This window comes from Urocitellus parryii, chromosome 3, assembly GCF_045843805.1.
Source record: "Urocitellus parryii isolate mUroPar1 chromosome 3, mUroPar1.hap1, whole genome shotgun sequence".
Lineage (NCBI taxonomy): Eukaryota > Metazoa > Chordata > Mammalia > Rodentia > Sciuridae > Urocitellus > Urocitellus parryii.
Window position 1 is genome coordinate 75,282,696 of NC_135533.1, and position 26,370 is coordinate 75,309,065.

Here is a 26,370-nt window from a genome sequence, read left to right on the forward strand (position 1 = left end):
TGGCTCCCTGAAAAACAAAAACCAGCATCACAGAGAGAAGGTCACTACAAAACTTATAGAAAGTTAAATTCACCAGAAGCAGGTTTTGGATGTTGGGAGCAATGAAGACTCTTTTGGATAAACCTCAGATGCCAAAGAGACCCTCAAAAGGAGAAATCGAGCAGGGGATTATACATATGAGTATGGAACTTGGGAAAGAATCACCTGCAGATGAGGGACATTTAAGACCATGGAAGTGGGTGAGGATTCCCAGGGATCACACAGGCCAGGGTTCTGAGAATCTGCAGCACCAAGGATCTAGCAGAAGCAAAGAAGCTGGCAAGGGTTCTAAGATTTTTCTTTCTAAGAAGAAATGAGTACACTTTATACAAGGAAATCAAGAGAGAGTGATATTATGGAACTTTATATTGTAAAAAGTCATGAGGAAGAAAATTGCATCTTGTTATTCATTGGCCCTAACAGATTGTTACTGATAATGACTTTCACCTTGATCAAACTAGTCAGGCTCTAAGTCATCAAGACTTTCACCCAGATTTAGCAAGAACCACTCTCATTCTACACACTATCTAGCAAACTTGCTACCTTACCAAATTTCTCAGCTCCCAGCATTCCCCAGGTGATATTTGATCACCTTGGCTTAACTTCAGCGAGAATCTTATGAAGGTGGTTCGACCACAACCCCCCTTACCCTGATGCTTCTTTTTAGTCATTTTAAAACATTAAATCCCATCATTATACTAAAGATACCTCAGTATTTGAATAAAAGAAATGTAAAAAAAAAATCATGGTAGGCTATTAGAATCAACATTGTGTGCAATTTGTAGACTATTGCCTCAAAAAATAGCAAGAAAATTTATGACATTACTGTTATCATTGTTCTCCAACACTTTATTTCCATTTGCTGCGTCCCTCCTCATACCATAAATCTTCATGTCACCTTGTATTCAGAGTTGAATCCAATTTCTCTCCCATACAGCAAAAGCCTATTGTAATGATCCCTTGAATAAAGTCTTCCTTACCATCTTTAACAAGCATCAGAATAATATTTAATATTACAGAAAAATATAAATTATTATGTAAAGATAGACAGTTTAATAGGTTATGAAGTAAAGCAATATGACTAAAAATTTTGTAAACATAAGGCTCTTAAAAGTATATCACAAAATCTTAGAATGTGAAGAGGTAATGAACAGGGTTGAAAGTGGTACTGAATCTCTAATTTTCTTTATACAGACACACCTTAATATATTAAATCACCCATTTTAAGTAATAAAAAAGTAAAATTGCATTAAAAAACAAAAGTTATCAGCAGTAAAACAGTATTGTATCTTATAAAATCACTAGGAAAAGAGTAAATAAAATATAATAAAGCCTTTGAGGTAAATTCCATTATTTAGACACTTTTAAAGTAACAAAGGTCGAGTAAGTCAATTTAAATTCACATTGATAATGACTGAATATAAACTTCAAACCAGAAAATAAGATCTATAGCATCTAACTATTCAATAACTCTTTTGGAGACAGTCTTATCCAAGAAAACCTCTTTGTGTTTACAGTTTGGATCCATTAATTTTCGTGTATTTTAACATAAAATTTTTAAAAAATGCAGTTCCTCTTGAGATGTTAGATAATTTAGCAGCAGAAAACTATGAGGAGTTAACATTCATACCTTCAATGGCATGTAGATTTTTCACCTCCAGAATGGAAAAAAAAAAGTTAATTTATATTTTATGACATGAATAGAAACTAATCAGTGAATAAATCTCTTGGGTCAATAATAATAAAATCCCTAACTTGAAAATTGGGACACTAACGATTTCAGAATTTGTAACATCCAGACAAAAGGTAGAAGTAGCCATTTTTTAGTATGATAATTTGGGAATAAAATTCTAAAAGGAGTTCTGTAAAACAGATGTAGTGGACATAAAGCAAATATTTACTGAGTCAAAATGTCATTTCCCCTTGTAGTTTATATGGCCACACATATACATTACAAAGGTAGTCAGGAAGCTTGTCAATTTCAGGAACTGTCATGCCATAAAATGATAAACTATAGGGAACAACAAATACCAGAGTTGAGCAATTATAGCAAAGACAAAAATAAGAATTTAAACCAAAACATACATTGATCTGTCTGTTATGGTTGGTGGGGTTTGGCATGATCCTTGGCAGGATCTGTTTTATATTGAGAAATAACGAATGTTTGCTTTCTCTACTGACATGTTTTCAGTGAGGTGTAGGGCATAGGAAAGGCTAAGCAACATTTAATTATTGCTCCAGCATTATAATAAACTGAAAAAGATCTGGGGAGAACACAAAAAGCAGCACATTAGAAATCTCCTGTGGCACCCTGGAAACTCTACAAAGGAAATGCTAACATGTTTTCCATTCTCTCAGCCGAAAGCGTAATTCTCCAGTTTCCTGGATATACTAATTTCATAAAGAATAATTTGAGTGTTATATAGAACACACACAATCAAAAGGAAAAAAGAACTACAAAATCTTTCTTCCTTTTATTTGTTTATTCATTCTGATTGGAATTGGAAGGTCTTTAAAAGACCAATAAACGTCTGACGGCTATAAATAATTAAAATCTAGCAAAGAGCAATAATAATTGCAAGAAAGAAAGTGTCTATCTTGATTATTCATATTGCCAATAACAAAGGCAAGAGACTACAACATACTGAATGCTAACTTATGAAAACAAAATTGATTGATAATCTTCCTAGGAATATATTGAAAGTTGACAGTAAAATTGAGTTCAGTGATAATAATTCTTGTAATTATATATATCATTCTTAATTTTTTTCCTCTAAAAGAATGAAATATTTATTTCCATGTCTTGAAAACTGAAACAAAAACTTAAAACTGAGTAACCTAGCCTGCACCAATTTGTTTTGTTTGGATTTAAGCACTGCACATGGAAATAAGTTCTCATTTCAGGGACAAAAACAAAAACCTGCACTCTTATAGATATTTTACTATGTGTAAAGTAAGTCCTGTGAAGTTTAGAAAAGAAAGGGTGGAGGACCCTTGCAAACTGCTCTACAAGAAGCCTTAGGGCTTGTTCTCCATGTTCTCCACACCCAATGCTGGGGAAATAGCCACATGGATAATAATTATATTAATTTGAGGTGACAATTTTTTTGCACAATCCTTTATAGCATATGTTATCTTTCTGCTGCTAACTAAGTATATGTTATATAGAAGGAATAAAGATGATGTTTTAAGACAGAAATAATAGATTTGTTTAAAAGTACGATAAGAATTTTCTTGGTTATGGATAAGCACACCATAAGCATATGGTTTAAAGAGAGAAGAAAATGCAAAGAGCTTCTAATCTCTAACAATATTATTGTAGTTGCTTATGATAGACTAATTAATGCAAAAAAGGGAGTTATAGAGATTATAAATATAACTGATGAATTCTATACTTTAAAATGCTTGATATTAAATACTCTAAGAAATAATATCTAAGTACCTATTCTTCTTTGCCTCAAAACAAAATAACTGGTTGTCATTTCCTTCAGCCTGGTATGTTGTTAATTTCCAGGATGGATGTACATACAGTAGGAAATCAGCATAAGCTGTATAAGAGGAATACGGACTAACATAAGCCATGATGGGTTCAAATTCCAGATAAGTCCAAAGGCAAACTACATTAATTAGATTTGTGAGGATCTGTCTTGTTTTATTGATAAAAGACAAGATTAAAAAACTTCAGTAACCTAGAGCTCTACCCAACAATATCCATTTTCACTATAACTAAAAGAGGTCAAGGATTTTTTTTTTCTAAAAATAACTTGTAAAGTTCTTTAAAAAGGACCACACAAAATGCTAGGTCACTCAGTAAATATCATGTAATGATGACTATAAACTGTAAAATATTCTTTGCCAAATTGTATGGTGCTTAAGAGTCAGGGGAAAAAAAACTGCTGTGTCACCTTTAACTCTAATAATCCATGAGTGGGGATTGAAAAGGGATTCTGAATTTCTGGAATGTTTAATTGTTTTACTACAACTCCCCCACATTTCAGAAAAAAATGGCTCATCAAATTAAGAACAAATATGCAAAGGTTTTCTCCAGCACCCAAATTTTTACAAAATAAGTTTAATTTAATAAGCATTAAAACAAACTAAAGTGTGAATTAAATATGATTTAAGTAAGCATTTATTCTGTTTTTAAACTGTTTAAAAATGCCACTCAGACTTACGAACTGGCACTTAAAATATAATCCTTTATTTTCATGGAAGGGTAGGGAAAGGAAGCCATAAAATAGTTCCTTTTTAAAAAACTACTGTAATATGCCACTTTTATAAATGTTTTATGTTTAACACAAAACAGAGGGTTTTTTTTATTTTAAATCTAGTGACTACTTAACTTTTTTCCATTAGTAAAACAGTACCAAACATAGCCTTCATCTTTTACTCTCAGGTCATCTATATAATGTATCATTCCTTTAAAAATAGCCTATTTCTTTCATGCAATCCAATAGAATAATTTAGAAGCCCTTTATATAAAAACCAAATTCATAAAACAGAGGTTAATTATCACAAAATTGAAGATAATGTGAGAAAGATTATAGCCCCCACATGAAAAACTTCTAATTAATGAATTATAAGCAAACTGGGTAAAAATGCTGTGGTCTTTGGCAGACAAATAAAAAATACTGTAAATTCTAAAAAATTACTTAAAGAAGAATCAGTTATTTCTCAATTTTTATGAAACAGGTTGTCTAAGGGAAGATGAAAAGAATCAGAATGACACAATTTTATTATTGTAAGCCTTTCTTATTTCAAGAAATCATTAAGCTAAATTTAGTTGTAGTACCATGAGGACACAGACCTTCTGAATTTCAAATCCCTAAACATGTGCACAGGTGGTGGTGATGCTAGACCACCATGGAAGCATGAATGCATCTAGACACAAATACATAAATGATGATACTGGAAAGACATGGGGAAAGTTATTATGTGACTACGAATTTTAGAGAATTTATGACAAAAAAAAAGATGGAATCAGGCTGGAAAGGAAAAACACAGACCAAAATATGCAAAAAGGAGGACTCCACAGAAGTCAGTTCTGTGTTTGTTTAATACAAAAAGAACAAATTTGAGGAGCCAAAAAACACCCTGTGTAATCATCAGATTAAATATTCATGGAACTACAGATACTCCCCAACTCATAATGGCTTATTTTTCCACTTTATAAATGTGTGGAGACAAAACATATTCAACAGAAACTGACTTTGAATTCTGATCTCTGTTTACACTAACCATATGAGATATGGCAGTCTCTTACAATGCTGGGCAATGGCAGCAAGCCATGGTGCTAGTTATACAAGGAAGATCACAAAGGTAGATAACCAGCACTCTATAGCATGCTCTGCTGGTAAGCTATGATGCTCAGTAGGTTAGTTACAATAAATACGTTTTTACTTATATTTTCAACTGATACTGGGTTTATTGGGATGTAACCTGTCATGAATCCAAGAGCATCTATGTAACTTTAGCAGTCAAAATGTTACTCCATCCCTCATTCCTCACCTGCATTAAAGAACTGGCAATACATATGGTTACTCACTGTCTAAAAGAGAAACAGAAATAGGATGCCAGGAAATCCCACAGAGAAAATGGATTCCTCCATAAAGGAAATAAGCCATCAGTATGTAAAACCGAATGACTCACATGTTCTCTTATTTACTTAGGCTAGTCACTAAAACATGATGAATCAATTCCAAAGATAATGATATCCAATGTTGGTGAAGGCCAATATAATGAAATAAAGTCACCAAACTTAAAAAAACAAAAGAACATTATCCCATTAAAGAGAAAGAGAGAGAGAGAGAGAGAGAGAGAGAGAGAGAGAGAGAGAGATTGAGAGATTTAAGAGAACAAAAAAAAAATGTTCCTATAGATGGCTAATATCCAAATCAGGACTAGAAATCTGTTATGTCTAAAATATCAAGAATTGAATTTGGAGATATTAAAAACAAAAATTATGTTAATTTAAATAAAAAATAAACAGACTGCACAGCAGAATCAACCACCTAGTGAGAGGGACCATTGAGTAAGGAGTTATCCCATTACACAGAGGGGAAAGAAGAAAGAAAAGAGGAAAAGATGTAAAGTGTAAGAATGGGAAATTAGAGCTATGACGACAGATATAAAAGTTCAAATAAACCTAATAACTTACATGATATGATGAAAGAAATATTGGAGTTTTATCATAGAAAAAGAATCAATACAAGACAAAGAAAGCAAAGAAAACTGAATGGTTAATGCCCAAACTTACACAGGGAAGAAATTAAAATAATAAAATGTTTTAAGAGGCACCAATAAATTACATGTATGTGGTAAAAATAATACACAAAAAATTAATGTTTAATTCACTGAAAATTGTGATAATATACAAACAATATTATTTTACCACAATATGTATAAGACGGAGTATATATTAGGATTTCAAGCTTTGGTCAACTGATAATAATCTATCAATGTAACTGAATACATTGTGAAATTAAAGGAGAAACAATAGCAAGTTTTAATTAGATGCTCGTGTAGTTTGGGTCTTAAATATCCCCCAGAGTCCCATGTGTTTAAAGCTTGGTCACCAATCTGTGGTGGTACTGGAAGGTGGTAGTCCTTTAATATTTGCGGCCTAATAGAAAGAAGTTAGTTCACTGAGGGCATGCCTTTGCAGGGGATATTGGGACTCTGTTTCCCTATCACCCACAAGGTGAAGAGCTTTGTTTTATCTCCCATGTGTTCCCCAACATGATGTTCCACCTTGACATAGGCCCAAAATCAACAGAGACAACTGACCATAGACTGAAAATTTCCCCCTTATAAGCTTGTTATCTCAGGTATTTTGTCACAGTGACAGAAACCTGACTGACACAGATGCCTAAAAGCATTTGTACTATTTATCACCAATCCTAAGGGGGAAAAAAAAAAAAAAGGTTACAAGTGGAAACGGGAATCACTATTTCAGTATTTTGAGAATTTCTCTTAAAGAAAGCACAACATTTTGCATCACTACTACAATATGTTATTGTACTTGGGTTCTGAGCTAATAGGACAAGAATTACACAATTACACAGATAAATATTAGAAAGTAAGACATAAATCTTACTTCTTTTTAACATAAAAGATAGTCACTTGTAAATATTAAAGAACTATTAATAGAATTCAGTAAGTGGTTAGGCACAAGATCAATCCATAAAATATGAGATTCCCTATATGAAAGGAATACAACTATAAGAATTAATATTTTTAAGGATTCCACTCATGAAATTTAGTGGCTGACAAAATACTGCCAATATTAATCATAAAATATAGTAAAAAAATTCACAATCACAATATTAAAGCAAAATGAACCCTGAATCCACAAACGGATATTATAAAGTCTTGAAAGGTATCAGGCAAAGCTCTGCTATTTCTAAATTAAAGTGGACTGACTAGTCAATAATTAAAAATTAGTAATTGTGCCAGGCATAGTAGCACATATCTATAGTCTGAGAGGCTGAGGCAGGAGAATCACAAGTTCAGCAAGTTAGTGAGACCCTGTCTTAAAAAAAAAAAAAAGGGGGGGGGGAGGAATGGGGATGCGCCATAGTGATTAAGTGCCACTGGGTTCAATTCCTGGGAAATCCCCCGCCTCCCCCCAAAAAAACTGATAATTGCAAATAAAAGTACTATTAGGAGAATGTACAAAAAGAATAAATCATAAAACCATAATGTTAAATCATACTCATTCCTTTTTTATAGCTAATGTTATTGTGTTCTTTGAATTTATTTTTGTTATTAATTAAGCAATCAAATCTTATGTTAATTTTTATGGCCAAAATTTCAGTTAGAATAATAATGAACTCAAGTAATTGGCAGGGTGGTTGCCATACTCTTTAACTTTAATGGCAAGGTATTATTTTTCTGCTCCCAGGTATCATGTGGGAAAATAGAGATGTACTTTAAAAGTCTTTTAAAATTCAGCCCAACATCCCCAAATAATACCAGTAACCAGAAATGCCACATCTCTTCTCAAACTGGTATATAGACTTTTAAAAAAGGACGTCTATGGTGATGGGAATCAAGACAGTATTTGAAGTAGGTTTACCTGGATTGGAAGAAATCTGTGACTTTCACAGTAACAGGAAAGTCAGAGAACAAAGGGCTTCTAATGTAAGGAGGAGAAGCCAGAAGACAAATACAGCCAATGGAAATAATGTGGCAAGTAAGATGAGTTCCGGCCAGAATATAACAAGTTCTTAACGATGGGGCAGGGGTGAAGAAAGAGACTTCAAAGTACAAGTCAGATGAAAAAATTGGATCTAAATGTTAATTCCACCTTTGCAGATCCCATAATTTAAGAAAAAGTCAAATATGTTGTAATTATGATGACTGGTGAAATTAAGAACAAACTTACTATGGCAAAGTACATATTTCATAGAAGAAAGGAGAAAAGTTCAGGAATAGTAGCGCAAGTGATCCAGAAAGCAGAAAATAATTATTTTTACTCCATAATTAAATGCACAATATACAAATCTTTTTAGTCTTCCAGTACAGGTCTAAATAAGAAACACTGGTATATATTGCTTCAATTATTGCAGCTAAACCATGAAAGTAAATGCATACAAAGATTCCAAACCTAAGCAATTTATCCAATTGTATTACCAAACCCATTATTTTAAGGGAAAAATAACATTGATCCCTCTTGTCACAAACACATTATGCTACTCTTTGTTCTGTCCACTCTATGAATTAGACTATTGTCAGTCCATTGAATTTGTCTTTGGTCAAAAATCTTTTGTATATGTAGCTTCCTCTCTCTAGAATAATTTTTCTTCTCATTTCAGATCTCTGGCCGAGATGAGAAATTGCTTTTTATGTCATTCTTCTTCAGAAAGTCTTTCTTAATCTTCCTGTTGAAGTTGAATACACCCATCTTAGGTTCTCTTTGTATCTGTACTTTTTAGCTCTTGTCCCCATCCCAGTAGTGTTATTCAAACTAGACCTGAAGCTCCAGGCTACATTACCTAATACCACATCAAATCATGTGTTTTTGCTCAAAATGGCATCCTGAGTGTATGTCATGAACTCCAACCACAGTAGGTATTCAGTACCTACTTTGAACAAATATAAGGAATGGAATTTAGGTTACTGGCACTATGGTTGCTGAGGGTCTATAGTTCTCTCAGCATGTAACTTTTTCTCTTTTCCCATTCTGAGTTTACATTTTGTTTCCCTTTTCCAATCCTTTCTCACTTGTCATGGATATCCAATTGCAATGACCAGGAAGGAAGTTTTTGTTTCAGGGTTCCAATGCTTCTGATAAACCATCATTCCAACTCTCAGGACCCATTTGTTTCTGGCTAGTACTCCAACTCACATAAGACATGGGATGAGAAAGGAAAAGCACAGGATCAAATAATTACTAAACTTTTAAAAAATACTGTTCATGTTCTACCTCAGATCATCTCAGATTCTATGCACAGTGTACCTATCACATCACCCTAGAAAAATCAACTATCCTGACCAAATGCTTGCTAGGAGTGGTGCATCATTGTAATTTTTTATTACAATAATTTTGTGATTATTTTTTGTTACTGGGTATGATATTTTGTTTTGAAGACAGAAAATTAATCATTTACATTTCTCTAATTTGCAATATTGGGGAAATTTCAGGCAGTAAACAGTAAGAGGGATAGGAAAAGGGCCTATCTAAATAAAGATTCCAAAAAATTATTATTCAATTCATATAAACCACCCAAAGCTGTACAATAAGATTGGGTTTCTTTAGTGAAGAAAAAGAGGAGAGGGGTACCTAGAAGACTCTGTCTTGCATGTTTTAGCTAATTCTTACAACAGAATTAAACCAATACAAAGAAAATTTTCCTGAATGTAAATCTTCCTCTCCTACATTACCATTACTATGTTGAGGAATGTCTGTGCATTCAACTTCCTAACACTGACCCAGACCTCATTCTGCCAAGTTGCAGTGATTGGAAAGTTCCCTGGAACTTTCTCCTTTCTGTTCATACACCCACTGCTGAGTATGTTCATTTACAGAAGATAAATGAGGCTCTGTATCCTTTTGTTTAAATGAAGCCCAACTGAATAATAGGTGGAAAGTAGTTCTAGGCTTCAAAGATAAAGAGGTTCCTTAGGATGGACTGAATATGTGTTTCCCCAAAACTTGTACAATGAAATGTAACCTCTAATGTGATGGTATTTGGAGGTGGGGTGGTCTGGTAGGTGATTAAGTCATGAGGTCAGAGCCTTTTAATCATTACTGGGATTAGTGCCCTCAAAAAAGAAAACCCAGAGAGCCCTTGTAACCTTCAACTATATAAAGACACAGTGAGAAGATGATGTAGTACCAGAAAGTAGGCATTTAGAAAACACTAAGGGTGTGGCCAAGAAACCATTTGATAAGGAGATGAGTATGCACCAACTATCTCAACAGAAGTCAAGCTCTATTTGTTACTATGAAGTGATGAGTGGGGTTTAGTATGGATCATCCATCTCAATAGAAGCCAGGAGCTACTTTTCACCACAATAGAAGAATAACAATTTGGAGATCACTGGGACTGCCCTACAATTTATAGTCCCAGAGTGCAAGGGCTCTGGAAGAAGAATAGTTTCAAAGGAGGGCTACCCAGCTCTTAGGGCCACAGGATGCCTGGGCCATGTTGGCTGACAATCTATAGGACACAGGTAGAAAATTGTGGCAACGACCATGCAGAGTGCTCAGGGGTTAAGGCTGCCTACACTTAGGTTACAACGGGTATATTCCAGCCTTGATGAGCTAAGGCAGGGGAACCTGTCATCCACCCTCCTGCCCACAGTGGGGCAGATCCCAGGCAGAGAACCCTATGGAGGTAGGGCCACCACACATAGCCCCCAGTAGGGCAATGCCTACTAGAAACATGGAGGTGAGGATGCCTGGAACCCTGAGAGCCCAACTCCTGTCTGCAAAGCTCTAAGGGCAGCAGGATCAACCTAATCCCTCTAGTGGGCCTGGAAGGCTAAGTGTGGAGCTAAAGGAGATTATTCTCAAGATTTAAAGTGTAATGGAATTTTTGCCATTGGGGTTTGAAGTTATTTTGGATTTGTTATGACTTTCTTCTTTCCTATTTTTGTCCATTGGATTGGCAATATCTGTTTGCAAACACATAATACATAGTTTCACAGTTTCATATTCAGGGAATGATATATGCCTCAAGACCTTCACAATAGTGATGAGGACAGGATGTAAACAGATTGGTAACTCATTCATAATGAAGGAATGCATGCACAGAACTTCCTTATTGGAAAAGGATCATTTAAGAGTGACTCCAGACTTTGTAAAGGTAAAATGAAAGTAAAATTAGAGATGAAACAAAGGGCAAAATGACACAGAAGAGGCCTGAGAATATAGGAGAGAATACAGGCAAGCCTGATATTGCCAAGACTTGCTCTTTTAAATTATGGGTGAAGTACAGCTAAATCAATCTCGAAAATATCCAGAGTGTTTGTAAAAAGAAAAAAACAAAAACTTACACACAAATTTAATCATAAAGCAAAGATACTGTGAAAAAAATCTAAATCAATCTTGAGACTAAGAAGTCTCTGAAATAAAGTGTTTATTAAGCTTCTACAGATGCTAGAAAAAAAATAAAAGGATTCATACTGGGACCAATTCCCTATACAACCAACAGCATAGCAAGATAGCAGTTGGAAGAAGGCAATGTGATTTAAGTACTAGGGTATTTTATAATAAAAATTTTGAGAGAAAAAAATTAAAATTTTGAGAGAAAAACCAACCTTACATTGGCTATAGTTAAGAGGGGTAGAAAAATAGGGAGCAGAGTCCTGGGACTGGAGGACATCCATAAAGAGAAGCTTTTACTGCTTCTTGGTTGGATGGTTCTACAAGCAGAATGTGATCCTATCTTGAAGGCTAATCTTCAATCTACAGGAAAGCAATATGGAGCAGTTCTTCTTTATTGATTTAGCTTGAAGCTATCAGTTAAAACAAACTTATCTCTTTCTTTCCTCTGTCTCTGGCCTTTAACTTAAGTTGGGATATCTCAGGTTTATTCTTTTGTGAACTATATCAACTTTTCTAAGAAACAATAATTTTATAATATGATTACCTACCAGTTTACCTGTATTGGAGTCTACATTTTTTATATTGCATTTCTTTAAAGTAGAACATACTCTTCATTAAATAAATAACAAAAGCAAATGCTCTTGACCAATTCTCAAAACTGTATTATTTCAATATGCCTGAGCAAGCACTGGGGAAAATATGGAGGGTTTTCTAACTTTCTAAAATCAGCTGTTACATGCTCTTTGCTCATAGCAAAACAGAAAAACCTACAAAAGGATTTTTAAACAGGCATAATTTCAATTGCACAGCCAGAAGGTTTTAATAAATCTGAACAAGTACAGTGTCAAGCACAGGTTAATATATACCTCTGTGAAGACCTCTGTTTGGTCCTTGAATACTTTGTGGTTAGGTAAGACTTTATTATGTAAACTATATATTGAGCTTTATGCCTTGTAATTATGGTTAAATGTTATTTGTGAAAGTTTCTTCAACTTATTGAGAATTTTGGTTCCTCAGCTGGCAGCAATTAAGACTCAAAGACCACCAGACATAATTCTGCAGCGCCTTTTGGGATCCACAAGCTTGTTATGAGCACTTAATAGCAAGCATACAGGAACATTATGCTTTGATAATAAACAAAGCCAGAGGGAAGGTTATTTATTTCCATTAAAAAATCCTGCTCATAAATGATTCAAAAGTTAAAAGAAAGATGGCAATTCTACTTATATATGCAACTGTATTTGCAATCAGAGCCACTCTATGCAGAATTTTTTGAACTTTGAAAGTAATAGCTCACACAAATTACTGACTACTTCTTGCCAGATCAGGACATTCATTGAACAAAGCCATTTCCATATGAGCAACCACAAACATTTCTAGCTTCAGTTGTTAATCTCCCATGAAAAATTATTTCCATATTATTTTTAACTTGTATATGGTAATGATTGTCTGTTTATCTCTGAAGCATGAAAACTTTTACAGTGCCCTATACAATATATTTATGCACCATTTTCCTTTCCATATCGTTGGCAAATGGGAGATTTGCATTTTTCTCCCAAGAAAGAAAGCTGAGAAGCATATTTCTTTCTGTTTTTTAACTGGCTCCTTCTCTATGCCCTAAATTCTCACACTTTTGAGACTACTCATCAATAGCTTTTGAATTTTGCCTTAGATAAAAAAAATGCAATTTTATGAAATCAATTAATGTGCAAAAGGAGATTAAATGGCAAATACACTACATAATTTACCATGACTATATGAAAATAAAATTATTAAATTATACTGTAATTTATAAATTGATATTTTATGATTACAGGAATCTATTCAAGATATTTATACATAGACCTAAGACCTAAGATACTTGTGTGCCTTTACTAAGAGTTGTAAACTAATTCATTTGATATACTAATTTAGCATTATAGATAAGGAAAACAATCTTTACAAAGACTAAGTATCTAACCCAAGGCTACAAAACAAATAAGTGATGGTCTTGAGCATAAAATTCAGTTCCATCTGAATTTTAAAAAATAATTCTCTTTCTGGGACTCTAAGCTTTATCCTTTGTAAAGTTTAAAAATGACCCAATGATAAACTAGACTGATTTCAAATATGCTGATCCTGAAGCACAGTTACAAATTAATGCAAGCCATTGCTAACTATGGTAGTAGTTTGTAACAAAAACTTGATCCATCCATCCCTGAACCTACCAGTTCATGTCAGAATTTTTCTAAGGTTTAAATGAATTGAGGAAGTCCAAATCAATATAATATTTTAAGAATTCTCATACATCCTTTATCACTAATTTGCTTGATATTATTGGGGAGTGGGAAGGTAAATTAAAACCTTTTATGTCATGAGATTTTAATGAGAAGTTGTATTAAAATAGAAAAATAAAAAAGAATTATACAAAAGTATTTTTTTCCTTTTCTCTTGCAACCAGACTATACTTGCCTTCTTATCTCTGGTGCCAGGCATACACTAAGCACTAACAAACACTGGTCAAGGAAGGAGGAAAGGAAGTGCATCTCCTAGTGTTATGCTACCATGTTAACTTCAGAGTTAACACAATTTAAGTATTCCTATCATAGAATCTCACACTGTCTTACAGCAGAGTAGATAATCTTCTAGGAGGTAGAAGAGATCGCCATGTGTGACAGATTTCTTCTGGTCTTTCTGGTCAGTCATGCTTCCCACAAACACACTTAAATTAAAGATTATTGCAACCTTGCCATCATTAAGATTTTTGCTAAAACAAGTAGAACTGTTTCTCTAAGGAATATACAGGCTAGAGCAAAAATATGAAAATATAAGTATGATACATGCTTTTCAAAAATTTACTATGATTTACTACTGGCTTTTAAGAAGTGTAATTGTATATAACTTAATCATATAAATGATCACACATAGATATAAGGAAATAAGTCCTAAAGTTGAATTGCCTTAATTAAAGAAACATAACAGAAGGACAGCAGTGAATTTTTCCCTTTCTGGCCCAATCTATACCCACGGGGGTCTACAAACCTTTTATAGGGCACAGTTGGAAACCACAGGCTTATATAATGCTTTTTAGCTAGTCTTATGCAGAACAGCCTTTTTATCTCAGCAGTACACTTTTGCAGAAAGCAGATTCAATGGGCAACAAAATTTTCCTATTATGCCTTTTATATCTGTTTCAATAATACTGAAACAAAATCTAAGTTTCTGCCTTTTTTGGGGAGGGGGGACTCTGGGGTTTGAAACTCAGGGACACTTAACCATTGAGCCACATCCTCATCCTTTTTTGTATTTTATTTAGAGACAGGGTCTCACTGAGTTGCTTAGGGCCTAAGTTGCTTAGGCTGGCTTTGAACTTGCAATCCTTCTGCCTCAGCCTTCTGAGCCACTAGTATTACAGGCATGTACCGGCAGGTTCTGCCATTTCTTACAAATAGAATAGTTTTCTAACATTGGGCAGGGATGGAGGGAATTGCTGAGAATGAATCATTCCAGTCATACTCATGATTCATGTGGTATAATCAGGTACTTTTTGAGGACCCAGGCACTACAGATGGGTATGGAACATTCCACAAGAAAAAGAAACCTTTGGACAATATTGTGCACATGAATGCCTATGAATGGTCAATTGACCTCATGTTAGGAACCTTTCCTTGGTCCTTCCCACTTTTCCAATGACTGCCCTGCTTTGTGTATATTCAACGATGTCAGTTGGTATTGTAACCATGGAAGTCAATAATGCCCTCAAACCTATCTAGGCTGCCCCTGATTTTGTAATTAAAATGTCATTGACACACAGCTATCTATTCACCTATGATTTGTCTATGGCTGCTTTTGCACTACTACAGCATAACACCTGTATCTTTTGTCACTCTTCATAAGAAAATTAAAACTACTTCACAACAAGTTAGAGAAATAATGTTTTGACACCTAGATTTTAAATAATTTCTGAAATTCTTAATGTTCAACAGCTAGATTTTATGTAAAATACCACGAACCAACTTTGCCATATTTTTTTGCTAATGCATATAAGTTCAAAAATAGACCCTAAATTAGATAAAAGTTGTACAGAAATTTTGATTTGTATTCTACAAAGTCTAACAAATCTGAAATATTAAACAGAAGTGATTTAAGTGAGCTAGGTAAATGTGACTATTCAAACATGTCATTTTAAAGGGAAAATCCAAAATGTATCATATATATCATGCCGTTCACCGTTTATTATCTTTTTCAGGCTATTAATCAGCATGTTAGATTACTTAACTACATTTGAAATTGCACAAAGCAAAACTTAAGCAAAACATTTATAGGACTGATTTTATGGAAGACTGAATCTTTTGTTAACATAATATGCATGTACTCATCTACCAAGATCAAACATGTACATTAATTTACAAAAAGAACCACATTTAATGTGAAAATGTTTCTTCTTTCAAGGGTAATATTCATCCTCTTTTCTGCTGGAACCATGGAGAGTGCCAAAGGGAAGAAAAAGAATGTTCCTGCTATACCAGAAACCCTCAAGACAAAGTTATGGAATTTCACAGAATTGAAGGTGAAGTGCCTAAGAAAGAAGTTTGCACAAAAGATGCTTCAAAAGGCAAGGAGGAAGCTTATCTATGAAAAAGCCAAGCATTTACCGCAAGGAATATAGGCATACATACAGAACTGAGATTCGAATGGCTAGGATGGCAAAAAAAAGCTGTCAATTGCTACATACTTACAGAACTCAAATGACATTTGTCATAAGGATGAGAGGTATCAATAGTGTGAGCACAAAGGTCCATAAGGTGTTACAGACCATACCTCCCAAGGCACCTCCATTAAGCTCAAGAAGGCTTCAATTAACATGCTGAGGATTACGGAACCATATATTGCATAGAGGTACCCAAAGCTGAAGTCAGTGGATGAACTAATCCACAGGCATATTGGAAATGGCAAAATAAGTAAGAAATGAACTGCCTTGACAGATAACAATTGGATTGCTCAGTTTCTTAGTAAATATGGTATCATCCGCATGGGAGGGTCTGATTCATGAGATCATGGTTGAAAACACTTCAAAGAAGCAAATAACTTCCTGTGGCTCTTCAAATTATCTTTTCTACAAGGTGGAATGAAGAAAAAGACCACCCATTTTGTAGATGGTAGAGATACTGGCAACAGGAAATATCAGATCAACAGGCTTATTGGAAGGATGAACTAAGGTATGTATCATGGTATTTTTGTAATCTGGTCGGTTAATGAACAATATTTGCTCAGAAAAAAAAGAGTACAGTTTAGTATTGAGTTACAGAGATTATATGGAGGAGAAAGACTTTACACTTTGAGATGCTTGGTAACTTAAATATAAATAAAGTAAAATTTTTGGATTTTGAGCTATTAGTCAAAAAATTCTTCTAAAACAGTTCATATTTCTTAAAGAAAAGTAAAATCTGTGATAAGTTTTCTCCTAGGTTTGTACTTATACACTAATATTTTAAATTCCTTTGGATACCATCATACCCTACTCCAAATGAAACATCTACAGTTTAAGCATAGATGTTTAATAAATCTCTTGAGAATAATGTATAATACAAAATTCTATTCTGTGCTAAATTCTAATGAGATGTTAAGCACTTTTAGATTTGTAGGACATCAATGCATTATCCAATCATCAGTGAAAAGATTAATGAATCTCAACAATAGTTCACCTACAACTTGGTTTCTTCAAGTTCACAAGTTTTGCAATAACATTTCACCAAGGTGATTTGAAGATGAATAATAAATACCTCTAGTATATCAAGAACAATTATAGTAAAATTGTAACTGCATATGTTACATTTTAAAGTCACCATCAACAAATAATCTTCACGAAAGGAAGATTAAATTTTTTGCCCTGTAAGTGGCTGAATTAACATGTACAGAATACTGAGAACAAAGCCTGGAACAGGATAAAGAGCATACAAACTCTGCACCATAAACATGACTACTACCACCCAACTGTGGTCACATCTTACAAATAAAATAAAAATAAAATTAAAAAAAGTATTTACCCATGGACAATTCTCCTCTCTGGCAGTGAAGTGCTTTAAAGTAAAAGAGACAAAAATGTATGCCCCTGAATATTTGTAAGGTGAAAATTTCCACCTTTCAGAAAATTATTATAAAACAATCAAGGAGTTAAAAAAATGTCTTATAAAACAATTTCAAGACTAAAGTCAGTGGAAATACAGCACCAGGAAAGTATAACAATGAAACCTATAGACTGTGAGATCGATCCATTTCAACTGGGGATAAATAAGACAAAGAACATTTGTTCATAGCAACCAGTTTATGATCACCTGAATCAAAGAACCAACAAGGTTGCTGGATGTCCAGCTTCTACTCATTCTCCAAAGCAGCCCTTAATACTAGTTTAATAATATGAACAAAACCTATTTTCCTCTGACAGGGAATGGCTAGCTATTGGTTTCTATGGTCATTTACAAAGTGCTAATGTATCTACCATCATTTTTCCTACTGATAGAACATTACAATAGCAATGGAATGAGGAAGCATGGTCAAATGATCTGTGGGATTTAGTTAATTTTCAAGAAAGACGTTACCAGAGAGACCACCCAGGAAACCACTGGAGATGTACTGCCAAGAGATCATCACCTGAACTATGATGATCATAGCAGGAACAACAAAAAAATTAAATTAAAAAAAGTGAGAAATATCAGAAAAAGAAAAGAACTAGAATTCAATAGTAGTGGGTAATGTTAACAATTCTTTAGTTTGTGTTCCCCACCAACACAAATAAATATTTGACAGCCATTTAATGACTTTGTGGGATCTTTTCGAACCAAGGAATAAACTATAAAACCCAGGTGAGGCCCAAGACTGAGGAGGAATGCTTTAAGGAGACAGGCTATGTACTGGTGGCAGGCCTTTGGACTTTGGTACCATCTGAGGACCGGAGTAGCCTTGTTCACATGTGATGTAGTCACCAGCTTTGCTTGTCTTTGGCTCTGTGAACATCCCCTTACACCAGTGGTCCCAGGGAAAGCAATGCCTATTTGTACCAATAGTAATAGGCTTGCCAACCTTAGACACATCTGTAATTCCTGAAGCAATACAGAAAACTGGGTCTATACCCCACCTACCTCAGCTCAAAGTAGTACCGCCTGCCCTAAGTACCTGGGAGCCAGGCTCACAGTAAGCCAGATAATAGACTCACTGATCTCAGACCCAGCATCAGTCCCTAAATAGTGCTGTAACCAAGCTCCAGCCTCATTCCACCCAGCCAGGAGGCAGGCCTACTCTCTTGAGACCCATTAAGAAGCCTAATCCATGGGTGTCCCTGGTAACAGGCTTATAAAACCTCAGACTTGACTACTCTTTTTAAACACACTGTGACCCAGCCCCAGCACTCTCAGGGAAACAGGAAAAACCATACTCCTTAATGTCAAACTCCTTGAAATGGAATATCTGTGGAACTGATAGAGGATCTGGTAGTAATCACAAGTCCAGCCAACTTGAATACAATCCCAAATGCAGCAATCTTACCAGTCAGGAGGTCTGAACGTTCCCAAACTAGTTAAGGTTAGAAGAGGTGTCTTCTCCTTCCAGGTAACACTCATGCAAGCCAACACAGATCCCAAAGAACAGGCAAACATAACACCACAAAAGGAAATTAATAAATCTCCAGAAACCAAAACTAAAAAATGGAGATTCATGAACCACTTGCTAAAGAATTCAAAATGATCATGATTAAGAAGCTTAATAAACCATAAGAGTACATGGATAAACAGCTAAATAAAATCAGGAAAATCACATATGAACAAATTGAGAAGTTTAACAATGAAACAAAAACAACTGAAAACAACATATTAAATGGATCCTACACCATGAATTAATGGAACTTATTCCTGGGATATAAAAATGGTTCAACATATGCAAATCAACAAATATGGCATATAATACTGAAAGAATTAAGAACAAAAACCATATGATCATCTTAATAGGTGTATAAAAGGCACTGAAAAAAACTACAAATACTATCATGATTAATGGATCACTTGCCTAGGATGTGTGAGGCACTGGGTTTAATTCTCAGCACCGCATATAAATAACTTTATTTTTAAAAAAATGGTTCATTGACAAATAAATATTTTTTAAAAACTCCCACCAAATTAAAGGAAGGTACCTCAGCATAATAGAGGCTGTACATCACAAGTATAACAACTAGAAATATATCCAATGGTTTCATTTCTATAAGCCAAAAAATCATAAAATATTTATATACATTATGAATAAACTATCCAAAAAATTAAGAAAACAATCCTATATATGATAATATTATAAATAGGAATAAATCTAACCAAGGAACCAAAATATCTGATATACACAGAAAATATCAAAATATACTGAAAACTATACAACATTGATAAAAGAAGTCAATATGACACAAATAAGTGAAAAATAATACCCCAGGTTCACTGACTGAAAGAACTATTTTTTAAATGTTCATAACTAACCAGATTTATTTAAAAGTTGATACAGTACCAATCATAATTGAAATGGCATATTTCACAGAAATAGAAACAATCCTATAATTCATTTGAAACCACACACATGCACACATACACACACACACAGACAAAAAAAAACCCTCCAAATAGCCACAGAAATCATTGAGACATCATTCAACCTTTAAATTATATTACAATCTTATATTAATCAAAACAGTAAGGTAATGGCATAAAAACCAACATTATAGATTGAGGAAACAGAATAAATAGCTAATAAAAACTCATATTCACAATAATTTGATCTTCCACAAGTGTGCCACAAATATACAATGTAAACAAGATAGCTTCTTCTAAATAAATGGTACTGGCAAAACTGGGTATCCACATTCATTCAAAAGACAGAAATTGGACCCTTATCTCACTATACATAAAGCCATGCATTCAAAATATATTAAAGACTTAAATATAAGAATTGCAACTAAAACTACTAGAATAAAACAGAGAAATTCCTTCTTGACCATTGGTTTGAGCAATCAAGTAACAACAGACAAATGGAATTGAATCAAACTAAAAAGCATTTGCACAGGAAAGGGAATGAAAACACAAACTACCAAACAGGAGAAAATATTTGCAAGTTGTTTACCTGATAAAGAGTTTAAATTCAAAGTACATAAGAAACTCATTAAACAACAAAAACAGATTAAAAAGAATTTGACAATATACATTTCAAAAGAAGAAATATACAATGGCCAACAAGTACATGAATATGTGCTCATCAGTGGTGATCATCCAAGAAATAGTTAGCAATGATACTTCACAATGCCACAGTGATATTTCACATAACACATTAGAGATAATCCAAGATAAAAGATAAAAAGTATTGGAGAGAATGTGCAGAATGTCCTATACAGGAATTTAAATTGGTACAACTATCATGGAAAACAGTATGAAGACTAATCAAAGAATTAAAAATAGAACTATCATACAATCCAGATATAACACTTCTGGTTATATGTTCTGAAAAAGTAAAATCATTATCTCCAAGAGATAACACATCCAAGTTCACTGCAGCATTAATCACAATAGCCAAGATATGGAAATAACTAAGTGTCCATTGAAAGATGAAGACAGAGTGAAAATTTGAACTAGATGGATAAAATTGTTTAGTTAAAAAAGGAAGAAATTCTGCCATTTGCAACAACATGGATGAACCTGTATGATGTTATCACTCAGATTGTCAATGCTGTTAGCAATCCTTGAGATAATCAACTTAATGAGAAGAAAAGTTTATTTTGGCTCAGTTTTCTTGGTTTCAATCCATGGTAGATTGACCCCATTGTTTTGAGCCTGTGACAGTATAGTACATTAGGTGGGAGTGTATTTCACCGGAAGGGAAACCCTTTCCTCATGGCAAAAAGTAAGAGAGAGGGGAGGAGGAGACCAGAGTCCAACTATTTCCTTTGAGACAATAACTCCAGTGACCTAAAAACCTCAAAATAGGCTCTACCTCCTAAAGACCCCACCACCTTCCCGGAGTACCATGGACTGGGGTCCAAGCCTTTAGAAAATAGGCCTTTGGAAGACATTCCAGATCCAAACTACATCATTCTGCCTCTGTTCCCAAAGACTTGTATCCATTTCACAATGCAAAATGCATTCAGTCCATCTATAGAGTCCTCAAAATCTTCACTGTTTCAACAATGCTCAAAAGGCTAAGTCTGATGTTGCCTCTGAGACAAACTCAGCTATGAGACCCTGTAAAAGTCAAAAGTTGTTACATACATACAAGATAAACATAGCAGAGGATAAATATTACCATTCCAAAGGATGGAACAGGAAAATATCAAGGAGGGAAAAGCAAGACCAAAACCCAGCAAGGCAAACATTAAATCCTGCATGATCATGTCCAGAATCCTGAGCACGCTGTGGCAGGATATGGGCTTCCAAGGGTTTGGGTGGCTTCTGTCTCTGATGGCTGTGCTGGTTGCATTCTACCACATGGATGTGGAAAACAAGTACGTTTTGTCAGGCTGTCTTTGCATGCTGCATGCAACATCCCTTGGCAGGCATCCTGTATTCCTGGCATCTCTTCTCTCTATCTGGCCTCCTAAGCTTTCCTTTGAAATCTTGGGAGAAGACTCTAAGGCTCCACAATTCTTGCATCAAGGAGGCCTGTAAAACCAGTATTACATGGATAACACTAAGGTCTGCTGCCAGCATGAGCCATTCCTGGGCCAGCTTGAACCATGGCTTCAGTAACTACTGATTGCCTTGATGGCTGAATGTAGAAAAATAGATCTCACAAAAGTAATTCTCTAGGCCACCTTGTGTGAGCAGGTGCCCCAAGGCTTTCTACTCAAACAGTCTCTGAAATGAATTTATAGTTTTATACCTTTGGGCCTGTGATGGGGAGGTTTGTTGACAATTACTGAAATGTCCTCAAAGAATTTTTCCTATTGTCCCAGTGCAGAATATTTGGCTTCTTTTTAATGGTACTAATATCTTTTTAGCAACTGCACCCTACTGGGCAGCACATTTAACTGCATGTTCCTTTCCTGACCAAACTGCAAACTAATACAAAAATATTAACCCTATTTCTCTTTACTCTAGATTCTCATGGTAAATATTGCTCAGAGCACCAGTAAGATCCATGTCACTGCTTGACACTGCACTACCTTGACATTTCCTCTCACAGATTGACTAGTCCTTCACCTTTAAACTCAGCTTGCTAGAAAGTCTCAGGGTATAGACAGGAAAAAAAAAAAAGCCAAATTCTTTGCCAACATGATTGGCCTCTAGTCCAATTCCCAATAGAATCCATATTTGCATCTAAAACCTCATGAAAATAACCTCTACTGTCTGCATTTCTATTAGACTTCTAGTCTTCTGCGTCTTCACTAGATTGACCCATTAAACTCCACCTACAGCAATCTCAGTTTTCTGTACCTTGCTTCTCCAATCTTTTCAAACTCCTCTAACACACGAATTTCAAAAAGTTCTATACATCCTCTCAGTTTTATCGACAACTGCCCCATTCCTGGAACCAAGTGTTAGCTTTCTGTTACTATAATAACAGCCTGAGAAAACCAACTTAAAAATATGAAGAGTATAGAGAGCAGACTATGCCCTGTCTGAGTTACTCCATGATGTATAGAACATAGTTTTAAGACTATGCCTAAACCTGTGTCACACTCTTTTATAAAGCATTAGTTTTCCATGAATTACTCCATTTTGAGTTTCAGTGCTGAGGTAGAATGACTTTACAACTTGTTTGTACAAACAAATAACCACCATTTGTCCAGCATCACAGTAAGGCAAAAACTGATAAATTAATTGTGCTAATAAAAATGACTTATCAAATTAATCAGAAGCCCATGGTGTATCAAACTCTTATCAGAAAAACCAACCCTAAGAGCTTAGTGAACACACCAGAACACTGAATGCAGCAACCACCTCAACTGAGGCCCATAAAAGGAGAAGCACCCTGAGACTAGACACAGTGGCACACTGACCCTGTCACCTGTTTGCCTGTCATGAGCCTTGCCCAGGAAATCGCCACAGTAATAATCCTCTGAAGCTGTCATGGGATTTCAGGTGAATGTGGTTTCTTCTCCCTTGATGACCACTCATGGCCCACTCTAAGCTGGTGTCTCAAGCTGACACATGAAGTGGATGCTCTAAAACTGCTGTCTGTACAGACCCTGACCTAGAATAAGTCCCCACACTTTCATAGTCTGCACCCTCAACAGATTCTTCATAATCTTATCTGATCCCCTACAGCAATTCTTTGCATTTGGTTGGTATCTGCATCTCTGCCTTTGCCCTCAGTTTCAGCCTTCTGAGCATCTGTGGCTACTTTAACCCTTTCTTGGCCTTTCTGTAACTAAAAATATAATTGTGTAAAATGTGGTATGTAACTTGAGTGTTATAGACACTAGAAATTAAGATTAGAATAAAAGAACTTGTGTTTTCCCAGTTTATAACTGCCAGGTGATCCACAAGTATTCAGTGAACTGCTGTCACTGAAAGTGGCATAGCCTATGGATTTATTGTTATTCTATGAATTCTTACTATGTAGAAAGACATGAATGTCATAGCTCACTCATGACAAAAGGGTTTATTTTCAATCCAAGATCAGTTGGTCCCATTGTTTGGGGCTTATGAAGAGAGGCAGCATATCATGGTAGAAGAATGTAGTAAAGGAGTGAGAGGAGCCATGGTCCTACAATCCTTTTGTGGACATGCCCCCAGTGACCTAAAATTTCCCACTAGAGTCCTAGAGACTCCTAAAGATGCTACCATAGCTCATCAGTGTCATGGGCTGGGAACAAGCCTGGAATGTACAGGCCCTTGGGGAACATTCCAGATGCAATCCACAGTAGACTTTACACTAAGTGAAATAAGTCAGATACTGAAAGACACTGCATGATCCCACTTATGTATGGAATCCAAAAAAGTCATATATATGAAAGAAAAGGGTGCATATCAGAAGCTGTGCATAAGGAAAAGGGAAGATATTGGTTAAGGGGTGCAAAGTTGTGATGAAGAACTTCTGGCAACCTAATGCGCAGCATCACATCTGAAGGAGAAATAATCACTGCTTTCCAGTTTTCAGTGCTGTCCCCTTCCATTTACCATTCAGACTGCCTCATGTAGCAATTATTTATATATATATCTCACCTTCCCCAAGGTACATTCTTATAAAGTATCTTATAATTTTTTTCTTATACACCATGTATAAGAATGTATCATACACATGTATCGCCTTTCTGTAACTACTTATATAATTGTGTAAAATGTATTGTGTGACTTGAGTGTTATAGACACTAGAAATTAATCAGGATAGATGGATATTACATGTTTTTTTCTCTTAAAAATATAATTTCCACAAAAATTTAGGAAGGTTAAGTATTCTACTCTAAAATTTTAATTCTAATTTTCATTTAGTGTAATTCTTTTCTCTAATCAATAATGAAATATTCATGGATATTGGTCAATATACTAATAACCAATCCATTGGTCAACATGATGATAACTAAGCAAAAGTAGGAAATATTGCTAAATATATACTTATTAGTTGGCAGATAGATAATATTCATATAAATCATCCTTGGATCTTAAAGGAGTAACAACAAACAAGGCTCTCACCCAAGGCCGACAATGGCATTGCTACTTCCAGAAAGGGCACTGACTTACAACTGTCAGGTAGGAACAGAATTTTATTTTTGCAAAGTAATATTTAAAAAATTCTCTTGAACGCTGTCTAAAATAACAAGTCTACCAAACCAAATATGATTAAAACTAGTTGATATAATGAAACAAGCAGATAAGCAATAAACTACACACAGAATGTACTTCATGCACAAGAGAAAACAATTCCAAATGGTAAACAAAAATACAATGTTTCTCTCAGTTAAGTTTTTGAAACAACATACCCTCTAGGCTTGAAACAACATTGTGTTAAGGATCAGTAAAAATTAAAATTTACTTTTAAGGTAAGTATTCCCAAGTTTTTAAAGTTCTTCCTTTTTTTTTTTTTGTCTTTTCCCCTTAATTATCTACAACTGAAAAACCTTTAACCCCTTAACATTAAGCAGCCAGTTTGTTGCCATATACTACATCTTGTAATACCATTAAAATAATATCATTACTATAAATATAAGAAAATCAATGGAAGACTCAAATTTTGATGCTATATATTCATAATGAAACCAAATTTTATAAAATCAAACATGGAATTTAAAAAAAATTCTCATAGCTTGTTTCAGTGAGTAACCACAAATCAAGTAATTGGTGCTTTGGAAGAAATGGGGTTAAGTCAGATTTGATGGATCCTAATAATTTATATCTTTAAATGCACATGCGTGTGTGTGTGTGTGTATGTGTGTGTATGTGTGTGTGTGTGTGTGTGTGTGTGTGTGTGTGTGTCTGTCTGTCTGTCTCTGTTTTACTGCCAGATTTGGTTCTTCCTGGTTGAGGTCACGAATAAGGTAAAAAAATTTAAACAGTAAAAACACTGAAACAATTCACTGTATCCCACCAAAGCATGGAAAGGCAAACCAAGTCTTCAATAGTATCATAGAATGTACTATCTAGAAAAAAATGCTCTACAAGGAATACCTATTTAAAATATGTAGTATCCATATAAACTAATTTTATAGGTAACCAGCAAATTTATCCATATAAATTACAGTTAAAAGTTATATCTATATAATCAAAAGAAAATATAACTTATTCTCCTATAAATATGAAGTGCTAATATAAGCTTTCTTTAAACCTCATTGGAACATT

General features: G+C 34.6%; 1 protein-coding gene and 1 pseudogene across 2 annotated transcripts in view; one reads left to right on the forward strand and one right to left on the reverse strand.

The window, feature by feature from the left end:
- Crppa (CDP-L-ribitol pyrophosphorylase A) overlaps nucleotides 1-26,370 on the reverse strand; it is a 281,597-nt gene that overhangs the window by 19,191 nt on the left and 236,036 nt on the right. The gene's annotated exons all lie outside the window — the stretch shown is intronic.
- On the forward strand, nucleotides 16,056-16,790 carry LOC113196682 (large ribosomal subunit protein uL30 pseudogene; annotated as a pseudogene).